Raw genomic sequence first — 13,962 nt, forward strand, 5'->3', positions numbered from 1 at the left:
TCCATTGTACAGAAAGATTTCTACATGGGCCACCTCATTAGTAAAGGTATCACATCCAAGGACAAGGTGGTCATAACATCCCTGTATTCTTCCATTATAAGACCCATTTTTGAGTACGATGCCCCTTTTGTCATGTACCTCGCAAAGCACATGCAGCAGCTGGAGAGACCACAGAGGTTCCTCATCAGGATAATCCAGGGCCTCAAACATCTACCCTACACAGAAAGGCTAAAAGGCCTGTCCCTCTACTCAGTCTCCTAAAGACTACTCAGAGGTGACCTCTGTCTGGTGTACAAAGCAATCTCAGACACCACCCTGATGGGACTGCTGCATATTTGCAAGTCAAGCTCCACTCGAGTAACCCACATGCCTGACCTCAACCTGGTCTGTGACATCAATAGGACTTGGCAGGACAGATTTGTGTCCCAGAAACTACCCCTTTTGCAGAATAGACTCACTTTACATGTAAAGCAGAGTAGCTCATTAAACCTTTTTAAGCACAACCTAGATAACTGGATGGGGAACAGAAAATATACCCCTGGGATTCCACCTGGTGTCCCTGCTGAACAATGGCATAGGGTGCTGACCTTTTGGGACATGGGCTAAATTCTTGACTAGGCTTGTAAGGGCCTCAGGGTGAGTAGCCTAGTAAATTCCTATGATCCTATGAACTTTCTAAGCTTGGAAGAGCAGTATTAAACATCTGTCCCAATTTTTGGGCTTTTGACCCCCGATTATGTATGGATTTGTCCAGATTTGTTGCTATAGGAGGTTGAGAGTGGTACAGTCTAACACATTTCTATGCAACATCTATGTCAAATATGTCTCTATTTCTGGTTATTTGTCCCCTCATTACATTGGCCTTTGTGCAGATGTGTTGCACTAACAGATCGACAGCTATTTGTGAAGGTCTGGTGATCATTGTGGCATTCCATGCAAATCCACGGACAGTAGCTGCTCTGCTTTACACGTAATTGATATCTGTGTTCGCTTAAATGGTGTCCTGGCCAGCAACACTATTGCCAGCCACGAAACCTAGCTTAGGCACACTGCACATAATTAATATGCATTGAGCACTACTACTCACTGTACATTGTTGCGCTAACATGTAAACTTCATGTAGTCTCTGTGCAAAGCCTAAACGGAGTTTATTCAATCATGGAGTCTGACATCACTACCAGGTTAGCATAGAGTGTATTAGTGTGAGGGAGAATGGAAGGGAAAAAAAGAAAATCTTAAAAGGCCCATATCCAGGCCATTCTCAAACATATGCTGAACCAAAAGGCAAGGATCCTGAGGCCAGGGATGTAAAGTAGGGGTTGTGAGCATGGGCAGTGTTCAAGTGTGAGGGTAGATCTGGAATTATGCTGGATGACAGTAACTGAGAAAGTAGGGAAGGGTAGGCAAAAACAACAAGGAAAATAACAGTTAAGTATATGAAGCATTGGAGGATCATATCAGAGAAAGGAGAATGCAGGAAATGTTAAAGAGGATGGGATAGACATTCTATTGCAAGTAAGAAAATAGAAATTGTGTTAGGAAATTTTTAAGGTTAGGTTTTTGTCTCAGTTCACTTGGGATTAGTTCCATTTTTTCTTACATTTACACAGTATACGGAATTTTGGGATCTTAATAAACTTTTACAGTAGGTTACATATTAATGGACATTTGTCTGGCTATATGAAGGCATTATGTGCTATTCTGAGTTGAGAAAATGTCAGTGCGTGCTAACATTCTAGCCAATCTATTTCATTAGACATAAAAGTAATACGAGTCCTATCAATTTCAAGAAAATCTTTTCCCTTTGAATCTGATCTCATTTTATATTTCTTTGGAATTTTTTCTCTCCAAATCTCATTATCAGGACAAAATGGACTATGTACTGAAATGCACCAACATCTGTTTTATTAAGAAGGTATCTACTGTCTTTCTTCATATTTTGAGTGTTACTAAAAATAATACATGTATACTATTCACACTAGCTGACACTACTAACATATATAACCCTTTGCATTCTATGTATTACTAATGTTTAGAAAATTGTGTATGCTGCAGAACTGTATAAAACTTTATGTATTTCTAATCTTTGGAAAATTGTGTAAAGATCTTTTGGTTGCTGTTTCTTCCGTAAACATAATATGGTCTTAAAATATTTCTTGGTTTTATAAATTGAGCTTTTCTCCAGGTACCTCCACTGAAAATGGGTTTTGACCCAGTGGACTTTCCCAGTCAACAAATATCAATAAAAAAAAAAAAATAAATTAGAGCATTACAGTGATTGATTCTGTTTTACAGGTGTGCGCCAAGCTTAACTATTTTGTTATAGTTTTGCTCAAATTTATTTAGGTAGGAAGACTAGACATTGTTTAAATACATATACTTTGCTGCAAACTGAACATTTGTGTTATAGCTTTATTCAAACATCTTTATGAGGGAGAATAGATATTGGTTAGAACTGATGATGTGTACAGAGGACTTGCTAGCAGAAGTGTCCAAGTGGTAGTAAGACTATATTATGAAATGTAGTTTTGGCTTTTATAGAGTAAGGGGGAAATTCAATAAAGCCTACACAGAGTGATTTTCCATGTAGGCATAGTGGCATGGCCCCATCATGGAAACTGACAGCTGTGCAATCCATTGAACAGAGCAGAGGAGCATACATGAGCATGCGGACACGGAAGTGTCTGTGGCATGCAAATCACCTCATAAGCAGGTGAAATGCATGCAAATGAGGGTGATTTGCTATCCACTAACCAGAAAGGTATCCGTGCAGGAGCCATATTGGTGTCAGAAGTGTATATGGAAAATAACTGTGTACAGAAATATAAAAATTAAACAGGGGCTGTAAAAGCCCAAATAGAAGGTTGGATATTGCAATGTAGGCATGGAAATGTCCAAAACTATGCCCTCTGAGTCCAAAAATCAATGTAAAGCAGTATAAAATAATAATTTTTTTAATATTCATATTATGTTTGCACGGCGAGCAGCAATGTGCAAACATGGTGTTATGCAAAAAAAATTAAAATGTTGAAAAACTGAAAATGAGACATTTCTAAAAATAATGTATTATAGTGATCTGCATGCAGTACGTACAATGGCAGGTTTCAGTGGTTGCTAAGGAGGCAGGCCCTGGAATAGGGAAGTATCCAACATATATGCAAGGGTCTGTATGCAAATGAGCTGGGGTTACTGGAGAGCAAAAATGGGCCATTGTGTCCACAGGTAAAACCCATGTAGGCCCAGAACCATGTTGGTGTTAGTAGAACAGATAGCTGACATCAAAAGGAGGTGTGTCTCGCTATGTTTAAGGGGATTGGAGCTCAGCAGTGCCTGTTTATGCTCAGCTACGCACAGCTAAACAGAGGGGGTGTGTCCAGTGCTGCTAAGCTGTGTTTAGCCCCGCGGTGCATGTTTTAGCTGGTTTAAGCTAAGCTGAGTGTGCACGTGCATGGGGGTGTGTCCAGACCTCTGAGCACTGTTTATACTAATGCCATGCTGTAGTGCTTAGCAGTGAAATAAATAAAAAATAAATAAAAAGAAATAGCCTGGAAAAGCCAATCAAGTATTAATGACTGATAGGCCTTGTTCCACTGATACTGGGCCATTCAAAACCTTCAGTGATAAACCTGGCAAGTGGAATGCATCATAGTCAGCTAATCACACAGGCTGCATCTGCAGCACACCACTGTAAAGTATGCATACACCCTTCAATCTGATTTTTCCCACATACTGTGCACCATTGGAGTATACACTTGGGAATTTTAACTGACAAAATGATAGGGGCTGCTGCAATTCTGCTACATCTGCATGTGCTAGATGCTGAGGTCAAGTGCTGGTGCTGACAAAAGGCCCAGACTGAGAAGGGTAACCTTACAGGAGCTACATGACCTGGAGATAGCATAGTGCTACAGAGTGGACAGGGACATGCTACAAGAACTCAGTAGTTTTGCTGCCCTCAACTCAGACCCAGAGCCAACAGAGGGAAACCCATCCCAGTGGAAACAAATGTATGTGTAGCCCTTAGAATACTAGCTATGGATACTTTTCAAAGACCTACTGGGGACATAATGGGGTTCTTATAGGCATCTGCATCCAGGATGCTCCACCAGTTCCTGGCTGCTATGCAAACACATGCCAATGAGCACATTTATTTACCCCACACCCCTGAGGGGGGCCAGCAATATATGTCTCTTCCACCATGTAGCACACTACCCTGAGGTACTGGGAGCCAAAGACTACACTCGTGCAGATCAAATCACCACCTGGTGAGGAGGGTAGAATCTCCATCAACCACAAGGGGTATCACTCCAACTGCCAGTTCATGTGCAATGCTCAGGGCATTATCATGAATGTGTGTGCTGTTAGCCTTGGCAGTTATTACGACTCCCACATCTGGCATGCATTGCAGCTGTACCAGATGTTTGCTGGGGGGACAACCTGTACGGCCATCTACTGGGGGATGCTGGCATTGGAACCATGGATGATGACACCTGTCAAAAATTGAAAGGATGTCACCCCAGCTAGATAGAATTTTGTAGATATTTTTATGTCATTGTAAATATAATCCACAGGCTGTTTTACAAATGTAAGAAAACTAAATGTAAGAAAAACTGTGTTATATGTTCTGAACTTCAAAAATGTAACCACAGTGCACCCTGGTGGAAGAAAGCTGATAAAGCATTTTATGACTGTTTGATCTCAAAGCTCGGAGACAGGATGTCTGGATAAATTAATTCTTTCTATTGTCTTAGGACAAGAGTTAATTGCTATATTTTACATGTATAATGTATTTTCTTGCTGTGGCTTTCTGGCCAGGTGCAAGCTTACTAAGAAATGTAAATTTAGAGTTTCTGGTAGCCTGGGAACCAGAGCAGTGTCAAGAATTATGTAATCTAAAATGAGTCAGCAGTGATTTATTATCAATTTAAGAGATCGCAGAGAGAAAGAGATAGCATTTTATCTGAGGAATATCCACTCACCAGCACTTGCTTTGCTCTGCAAGTAAGTAGGATCTTAGACTTTAGTGCCTCTCTTAGAAATAGATAGAAAATAATAAGTTTAGTCTAGCTGTTTTCTATATTTATGTCAGACTATTCTACAGTATTATTTTAAGCATTTTCTTGTGATCTCTGAACTCTTGACTAACAGTGTGTTGAAGTGAGGAGATGTGTCTTTTGTTTTTATTATTAAATATTTTTAAACCTTTCAACTGTGGATGTTTTGGGAAGAGATGATTTAAGCTGCAGAGTACATTGCATGTGTATAGTGATAATGTACAAAGCCACTCCAAAAGCTTTAAAAGTTCTGGTCACACTTACTAACTGGATAATAATTTTGCACAATAGAACTGGGCACCCTTTGGTAAGGGCCTTATTAGTAGCTGATATTAGTGGTTGGTGGCAGCTGGTACTACTTTATGGACTGGCAGGAAGGGGGCATAGCTGGAGAACCCGTGCCAGCCTTCCCAAGGAGTATCTGTGTATTTGTATATATATATATATATATATATATATATATATATGTATATAACTCCAAACCAATAGTGTCCAATGCGCTCAAGTAAAACCAATTGACCAAAAAGAGCACAACGTTGTGGGTCCACAGAAAATATTTATTGACACAAAATGTTCAGTATTGGTCAATTTTGAGCCAATGAATCTAAAGTACTGTTTATTTAAGCTTGAAAATGTATTATGTTCATTTGTTCTGAAGAAGTCATACTACTTGATGAAAGTGCTTAACCTGGGGTTTTTGTGTCAATAAATATTTTCTGTGGACCCGCAACGTTGTGCTCTTTTTAGTCTATTTGTATATAACTCCTATCTTGTGTGTGTGTGTGTGTGTGTGTGTGTGTGTGTGTGTGTGTGTGTGTGTCAGTTACTTGGGCAGGGACATGAAGCACTGGTTGGACAGAGATGGTGCTGGAGGTTTTAGCTTGACCACTAGACTGAGATCTATACCCTATAGCTGTGCCAGTGGGGAGTCCTATTGGGGATCTGGAGAGAAAGGGAGAAACCAGCCCCAAACTGACTGTGATCTCTGTGTGCTCTTAAGGGAAATTGTACTTTATTGTGTGTGTATTTGTTATCTCTCCCAATATGGACGCCCCTCACTGGTGCTAGTAGTGAGGATTGAGGCTCCTTGATTACTGGGTCAGTGTATGGGCATCACATATTGTTTGGCTGTGGTGGGATATCCACATCACATATTAATTGTTTGATAGTGGTCAGATAGGCACATCACATACTAATTGGCTTGTAGTGGTGTGGACATTGAATTCCTGTAGCTTGTGTACAGTGATCACTGAAGGTGTGTTTGTACTCTAAATCAGTCATGAATGAATATTCAGAGTTCAGATCACAATTGTTTTGTTTCTTTTGTTAGCTTAGTTATTCAGGGAGAGCAGGCAAGCATGTCAGCAGAGGAGTACGGCAAGCTGACAAGGATCCAGTTGGCTGAGATTTGCCAGGATAAGAGACACGTGCATGGAAACCTGACTAAGGCAGACATGATAGCACCTTTGGTCACAGCTGCATAAGAAAACAGCAATCAGGAGGACAATCAGACTCGCCGTGGAGATGTGCAACACTCAGAGAACACATACATCCCATATAAGTGCAGCAACCGTATGTTTGCAAAGTAATAGCAACAGACTACACAATTCCAGGGCTGTCCCAATAAACCTAGCAACATGTTCCATTTCCACAATATGCAGGGGTCACTGTGCTGTATATGTCTGTGGTTGATAGTGTCAGGAATTAAACTGCACTGTCTGGTGGCTGTTGTAACTTAGTGGGCTAAGTACATTACCAGGGCTGATGGTGTTCATGGTTTGAGACTGGCTGTGCCTACTATTTTGCATGTGAGGTACACCTATGGTAGGAGTCCCACAGACTGTCCATATATCACTATTTGTTACTGCAAGAAAGCTGGACAAAGCCAGAGACAATGGAGGGGCAGGGTACCACAGATATCGACAGTGCACAACTCTGAGTAACCTAGACAGTGGCTAGTATAACAGGTTGTAACAAGTCAGAGTAGCAGCAGGATGTAAAGGCCATCATGTGACTGTGTAAGTTCTTACAACAAGTCAGTGGGCACCATCATACCTCTCAAATGTACAGATTTTTACAAAATGTCCAAATTTTTGCCTCATGTATTTGGTCTGTTTTTCATAAAATTGCAGTTTTCTGGCAAACTAGTGGCAAATCATTAAAGGTTGAAGTTAGAAAATAATGACAGATGTTTGAGACTCAGACTTCATACCCTTCAGAAAATTCATACTAATACACAACCTGTTATTCTACCAACTTTCTATGTTTGTAAGAGCAATATTTAGAAATTGGCCCTATTTTGGGCCTTTGTCCCACTTTTATATATGGCTTTGTCCAGATTTCTTGCTCTAAGAGGTTGAGAGGTATAATTATAATAAGAAAAAAGCACAAACTGTCTGAGGACCAGAGCAGAAATATGGGGAGCAATGCTGGATATCCTGCAAAGCAGGTACAGTCAGAGGTGTGAAGTCTGTAACTCTGTGTGTTGCATTACATCTTGTACCCCAGTCACACCATACCTACAACTACAGAGAGCTGCAACTGTGGACAAAGCCAGGAACAGGAGTGGGACAAAGGCCCACATATAAGGAGAAGGATGAACTACTGGCCAGACAAATGAAGAAAGTGACGAGAATAATAGGTCGTGCAGTAACATGGGTTCCCTGCTGTGTATGGAGTCAGTAACTCAAATGTCTGTCAGCAGTTCCTCACATCTATCTATAATTATTTGCCACTGATTTACCAGGAAATCTCATTGCTATGCAATATGTACCAGACATATGATGCAAAACCCTGCTCAGTCTAATACAGTCTGTACACACCTTAGGTATGAGTCAGATAATATGGTCAACACACAGTCAGGTAATCCCTCAGGCATTATATCAGGGAGGTGCTGGACTGCTGAATCAGGTGTAGCAGATAGTTGGCTATAGCACACAAAAACCCGGAATGGAGTAGAGGTAGGTCCGGCCTGGAGTCCCCTTGTAAGTACTGACGGTCACATTGGGCATGCTCCTACACTTAGCTAATTTCAGCCCATGTTCATAGGTTGGTACTAGGCTATTGGCCCTAGGTCCTATACAAGCCTAGCCATAACAATTCCCTGGATATTTCTTTCCACAGTATTTACTTCCCTGGACCCCTGTCTAGCAGGGCAACTGACATGATCCCCAAGGTGAATTTTCTATCTCCCATCCAATCATCAAGGTTTCTTTTGAAGAGGGCCAAGGAGGCACTCTGCTTGACATGTATGGGTAGTCTTTCTTGAGTATGGGGAGTCTGTTGGTCAGGAACCTATCCCTCCAGCATGTTTTGTTCATTGTGATGACAAGGTTTAGATCCCTGTAGCGTGTGGCTCTGAGTAATTGGGATTTCTTTAAGTGGAGCTTGTCCAACAGCTCAGGGTTTGACATGGCCTTGTATGTTAAGCAGAGGTCACCTCTGAGTAGACGGTATGCCACAAAGTATAGCTGGAGTTTTTTTAGACGGTCAGCATAGGGCATCTGCTTTAGGCCTGTGATTCTTTTAGTGAGGTATTTCTGCAGCCTTTCCAGCTGTTACAGATGTCTTGTGTGGTACATACCAAATGGGGAATTGTACTGTATAATGAGTCTAATAAGAGATGAGTACAGTGGGACAATGACCTCCTTTTTTTCTAGATGAAAAGCCCTTAGTGATGAGGTGTGCCACATAGAAGGATTTCCTGACTGTTGTGGAGATGTGGTTATCAAAGGTGAGACCACTGTCCACCTGTGTCCCTAAGTCTCTCATCACACTTTTGGTGTTTAGTGTACTGCCGCCTATGTGGTAATTCATGAGTACATGTTTTTTCCCAAAGGGGATAACTATACATTTCTTGGCATTAAGCTTGAGCCCATGGCTCTGGCACCAAGCATCTGTTTCTGTAAGGCCCTTTTGTAGAATATCCACATCATTTGGGGATTCAATAATGGCTCCCAGTTTGCAGTCAGCTGTGAACTTTGTTAGCCAGAGTCCCTTAGTGTTGGCCTGTGCTTCAGAGAAGTAGATGCCAAACAAGAGCAGTCCCAGGACTGAATCCTGAGGTACTCCACTTGTCACTTGTCTGGAGCTGGATTTGGAGTCGGCTACTTTTACAGTCTGGGTTCTGTCAGTAAGCCAGTTGGCAACCCATTGAGAGATGCAGGGATTTATGCCCAGCTTAGGAAGTTTATCTATGATTCCAGAGTGGGGGATGGTGTTGAAGGCCTTGGCGAGGTCCAGATAGACTGTCCACAGCTCTGGAGACTGATTCGAAGAAGTCAATCTGATGCTTCATCTGCCTAAAGAACTGAGATGTCAATATATCTCTGTGCATACAGACAGCGATGTATACCTAACTGTCTCTCCCTGTCCTCATCAGACATGATTACCCTTATCTATCAGTATGTGGTGGATATAGCTATATATGTATCTGTAAATTTTTATAGCTACATATATATATGTATATATAGGTATCATATATATGTATATATATATATATAGAGAGAGAGAGAGACAGAGAGAGGTAGAGAGACACACACACACAGAAAGGTATAGAGTGATGTAGTGCTGCAGCCACTTGTACACCAATTGGAATCCCCCCACTGGTTTACTTTACAGGGCCTGCTGATGTCATCCACTTAGAAGCACAGTTAGACTCTCCTCAAATACATAAGCTTCATGGCGCATGCAATAAGTATGTAGCACTATACTAGATACAACTAGATAAGGAAAGGTTCTAATCCCAACAATAGCAACTCTGTGAGTGTGTGTGCATGTGTGTAAGTATATCCCCCTGCAGCAGTGTGGTAGTCTTGCCTATGTGTGTGCAGTTCTAATACATTTTAAGGCTCTATGCCTACCTGTTAACCCCCCCATTGGCATACTTTACAGGGCCTGCTGATGTCATCCTCCTTAGCAGCACAGTTAGACACACTCCAAACACATAAGCTATGTGGTGCATGTGATAAGTACATAACACTATAATATATATAACTAGATAGGTAGGGATTCTAATCTTAAAACTGACAACTCTGTGAGTGTATGTGTGTTTGTAAGCATATCCCCTCACAGTAGTGTGTCTGTCTTGTGTGTGTGCAATGATTATACCATTTTAAGGGCCTGTGCCATCCTGTTAACCCCCCCCCCCACACTGGCAACCTTTATAGTGGCTGCAGATGTCATCCATCTTAACAGTAATAGCAGACACTCCTCAAACACATAAGCTCTATGGTGCATGTGATACGTATGTAGCATTATAGTATGTGAAACTAGACAGGTAGGGGTTCTAATCTCAACAAGGGCAGATCACAAGTGTGTGTGTGCCTGTGTACATATATCCCCTTGCAGCAGTGTGACTGTGTTAGGGTTACCACCTGCCCAACTGTGCAAGGTGCAGTCCATCTTTAGCCAGGTGTGTCTGTGAAAAAAAATAAAACAATACAAATGTCCCGCGAGTATAGGACAGCAAAGATTTCCTACATTTTTTTAATAGTTACATAAAACAGTCATTTTACATCAGAAACACATAAATGTTATTAGAAATAATATAATCAACTCAAATACTACAAAAATAAGCTTTTATATTGGCAAAAAAGGGAAGCTCTGTCCTTTGCACTCAATATGGGTATGGTTTGTCCTGCCAAATCTGATATTTATACAAAAAGTGTCCCACATTGGGCATCTGAAAAGGTGGCAATCTGATTCTGTCTTGCCTATGTGTGTGCAGTATGTATACATTTTGAGGCCTTGTGAGTAGCTGCTGCCCTTAAATAGCCCACATGTATCTAGGCATGAATATTACCTTCCACCACCTACATTTGTAGTTACTGACCAAGTTTGTGGATGACTGTAAGTTGGGTGCTGTCTGTCATTGACTCCCGAAATTATGTTAATATACTGCAAGAGGGTCTTACCGTAACTAAGGACTGGTGCCAAGGTCCTGGCCTCAAGTTAAATGCAAAAAAATGTATCATCATACCATTTGGCAAAGACATGGTCCCATTGTTTATCACATCAACAGCAAGCCCCTAATCACACAACCTGTGTTGAGAGACTTGGGTACTCAGGTTGATAATTTTGCATTCTACCATCATGTAGCGGCAGTCATCAGAAAAGCCTTTTATGTGGTTCAACTCATAAATAAAAGGATTCCATCCAGAAAAAAAGGTGGTCATTACCTCTATATAGTCCTCACTCAGTAGACCAATAATTTAGTACAACGCCCCATTTGGTATGTACCTATCCAGGCATCTGCATCAACTGGAAAGGCCACAGAAATACCTCACAAAGAGACACAATGGCCTCCAACACCTGTTCCATGCAGACAGGCTCAAATCAGTATTGCTTCACTCAGTATTGGACAGGTTGCTCACCTGTTGCTCAGAGGTGAGCTGTGTCACACCTTCAAGGCAATGTTGGAGCCTGCCCTACTACAGCTGCCTCATATCTTTAAGTCTAACCCCTCACATTACCTGCATGACAAGCCTGAATCTGATATGCGACATCAACACAACCTGCTGGAGAGACAGGTTTGTCTCCCAGAGGCTGCCCTGTCTTAGGAACAGACTTCCCATACATGTCAAACAGAGTACCTCACTGACCCTTTTCAAGTGCAGCCTTGATAAGTGGATGGGCAACCACAAATCTGTCCCAGGGATTCCATCTGTGTCCCTCATTGACAGGGGCAACAGGTACAGACTGATGTTTCTTTTTGTGGATGAACTAATAGCTAGGCTTGGAAGGGCCCCAGGGCCATCAGTCTAGTAACCTCCTATGATCCTATAAACCTATGATCCTACTGAAAACTCAGGTGACATGTATTAAGAGTTGCATGCCTTGTTATGGGGTGTGTATGCAAGATTACACTGTCTGCCCCCACTGTCCCTGACGCATTGTTTTACACATACACACCTCGGTAACCATGCGCATATATAGCCGTACCTTGGTGAAGTCACATTTCGGCGTTGGCACCATACCATCCTGAGCTGCTGTATTGGCACCAGGTGTCCACAGTGTAGACACAAAGACCTCTGGAACAGAAACAGAAAAAGGTCTGAGAGACAACAGTCAGTCAGCAACACTACCACCAATCCGACATCATGGAACAAAGGTACATACACTTTGATGTATACTCATGACACATGCCAGCAGACAGCACTTTTCAGGGCGTAACACTACTGCACTACAAATTGTCATTAAATGTACTTTAGTCACCCAGTGCACCAGACAAATATTTGAATGTCCCTACATTGATGGTATGGTTGGTAGGGATGTGGCACATGTATCATCACATACCCAGGGTGTGGTGTGGGATTGCCAAAGGCTTAAACTGTGCCACACAGTTGACATCATGTGTGTATGTCAGGAAGGTTGCTGGTCAGCAGGGCCATGGGAAGGAGATGTGTGTGTCTGTTGGTTACCTGCATGTGACAGTGACGTGTGTGTGTGTGTGTGTGTGTGTGTGTGTGTGTGTGTGTGTGTGTGTGTGTGTGTGCATACAAAGTCAAGCCATTTGCTAGCCCTACACAAGGGTATGTTGGACAGCTGTGGACTGTACATGGCAGAATGTACAGTTCACTGTCTCTGGCCATGAGCACAAGAACTGACTCTGCCAGGAGTGACACTGGCACCACCATGCCCAGGTTCAGATGCGGTGCTCCTTGCTGACGGTGACTGGTGTCTGCTGGGGCTGTATCCCTCATGAGACTGCACAGGACTAGATGCCCGTGACCTGCCACATTGTGGTGTGGACAACACCCTCCCTTCTGTAGTGCTGGAGGTACTGCCACTATGGGAACATGACTGTGCATGGCCATGTGAACTCTCAGCTGATGTTGCTGACCTATGGCCACATGTCCGCCGTAATCCCAACACATGTTCTAGCATAAGCAATGTGCAGTCAAAGACTGATAATGTCTCACCTCACTGTCTTTCTGTCTACTACATCAGTGAAACAATACATGGCATCATCAATGATGTGGATGGAGTCACAGATGCCAGACAGTGATTCATCCATGATCCTGAGCATCCATCTGATGTTGCATTCGAAATGTGCCTGTGCCTCCATGATAGACTGAAACATGTGTCGAGTGACTCATGACCTGTGACACGTGGTGGATGGGCAGCAGTCCTTGCACCCCTGTCAAGTCTGCCTATGTGGGACCTTGCCAGCTCTCTGGCTATGGCTAGTGTCTACAGTCACTGATGCCATAGTTGCCACACTCTCCTGTTTGATGCTGCCACACTCTGACTGTCCAATATCTATGGCCGCAGAAGACTGGGTATATGTGGGCATACTCCACAAAATACGACTGATAACTGTGAGCCAAGGAACTTGTAAATAAAATACAAATTTATTCTTATCGAATGAAGCGCTTTTCGTTGCCACAAATGTGTCAACCTCTTGAGATTCAAAAGAGTTTTGTGAAATACACACACCACTTAAAACAACTTACTCTTATCATGTGATCAGCATCAGCTGGTGCTGTGCTCTAAAGCCTGCTCATATTTAAAGTGATATTACATATAAAAAGCAGTGATAAAACACATTGTGCACACTGGTACAACATTCAACAGACTAATAAAACCTAATCTAAATTAAGCAGATTAACTACGCATAGCAGCTAATATCGACTGCTTAATGATAAAAAATCAATTAATGTTACAGTTAAACAAATTAAACTTATGGCAATCCTGATTGAATAACAATCCTAAGAAGTCAGAAATTGCCCACCAACAACTCAAACAGGATTGGTTCTGTACTGTCGGTTAACTCAATTATACAAGTATAAGTGTTAAAATACAATAGTAACCAGTACATTTGTACAAATTGTACCTAAAAAATGCTGGCAAACAACTGTCCCAAGAAGTCAGAAATTGACCATTGGTAATTTGTTACAGCTCCTTA

This window comes from Protopterus annectens, chromosome 5.part0 (assembly GCF_019279795.1).
Source record: "Protopterus annectens isolate FY-2018-M chromosome 5.part0, PAN1.0, whole genome shotgun sequence".
NCBI lineage: Eukaryota > Metazoa > Chordata > Ceratodontiformes > Protopteridae > Protopterus > Protopterus annectens.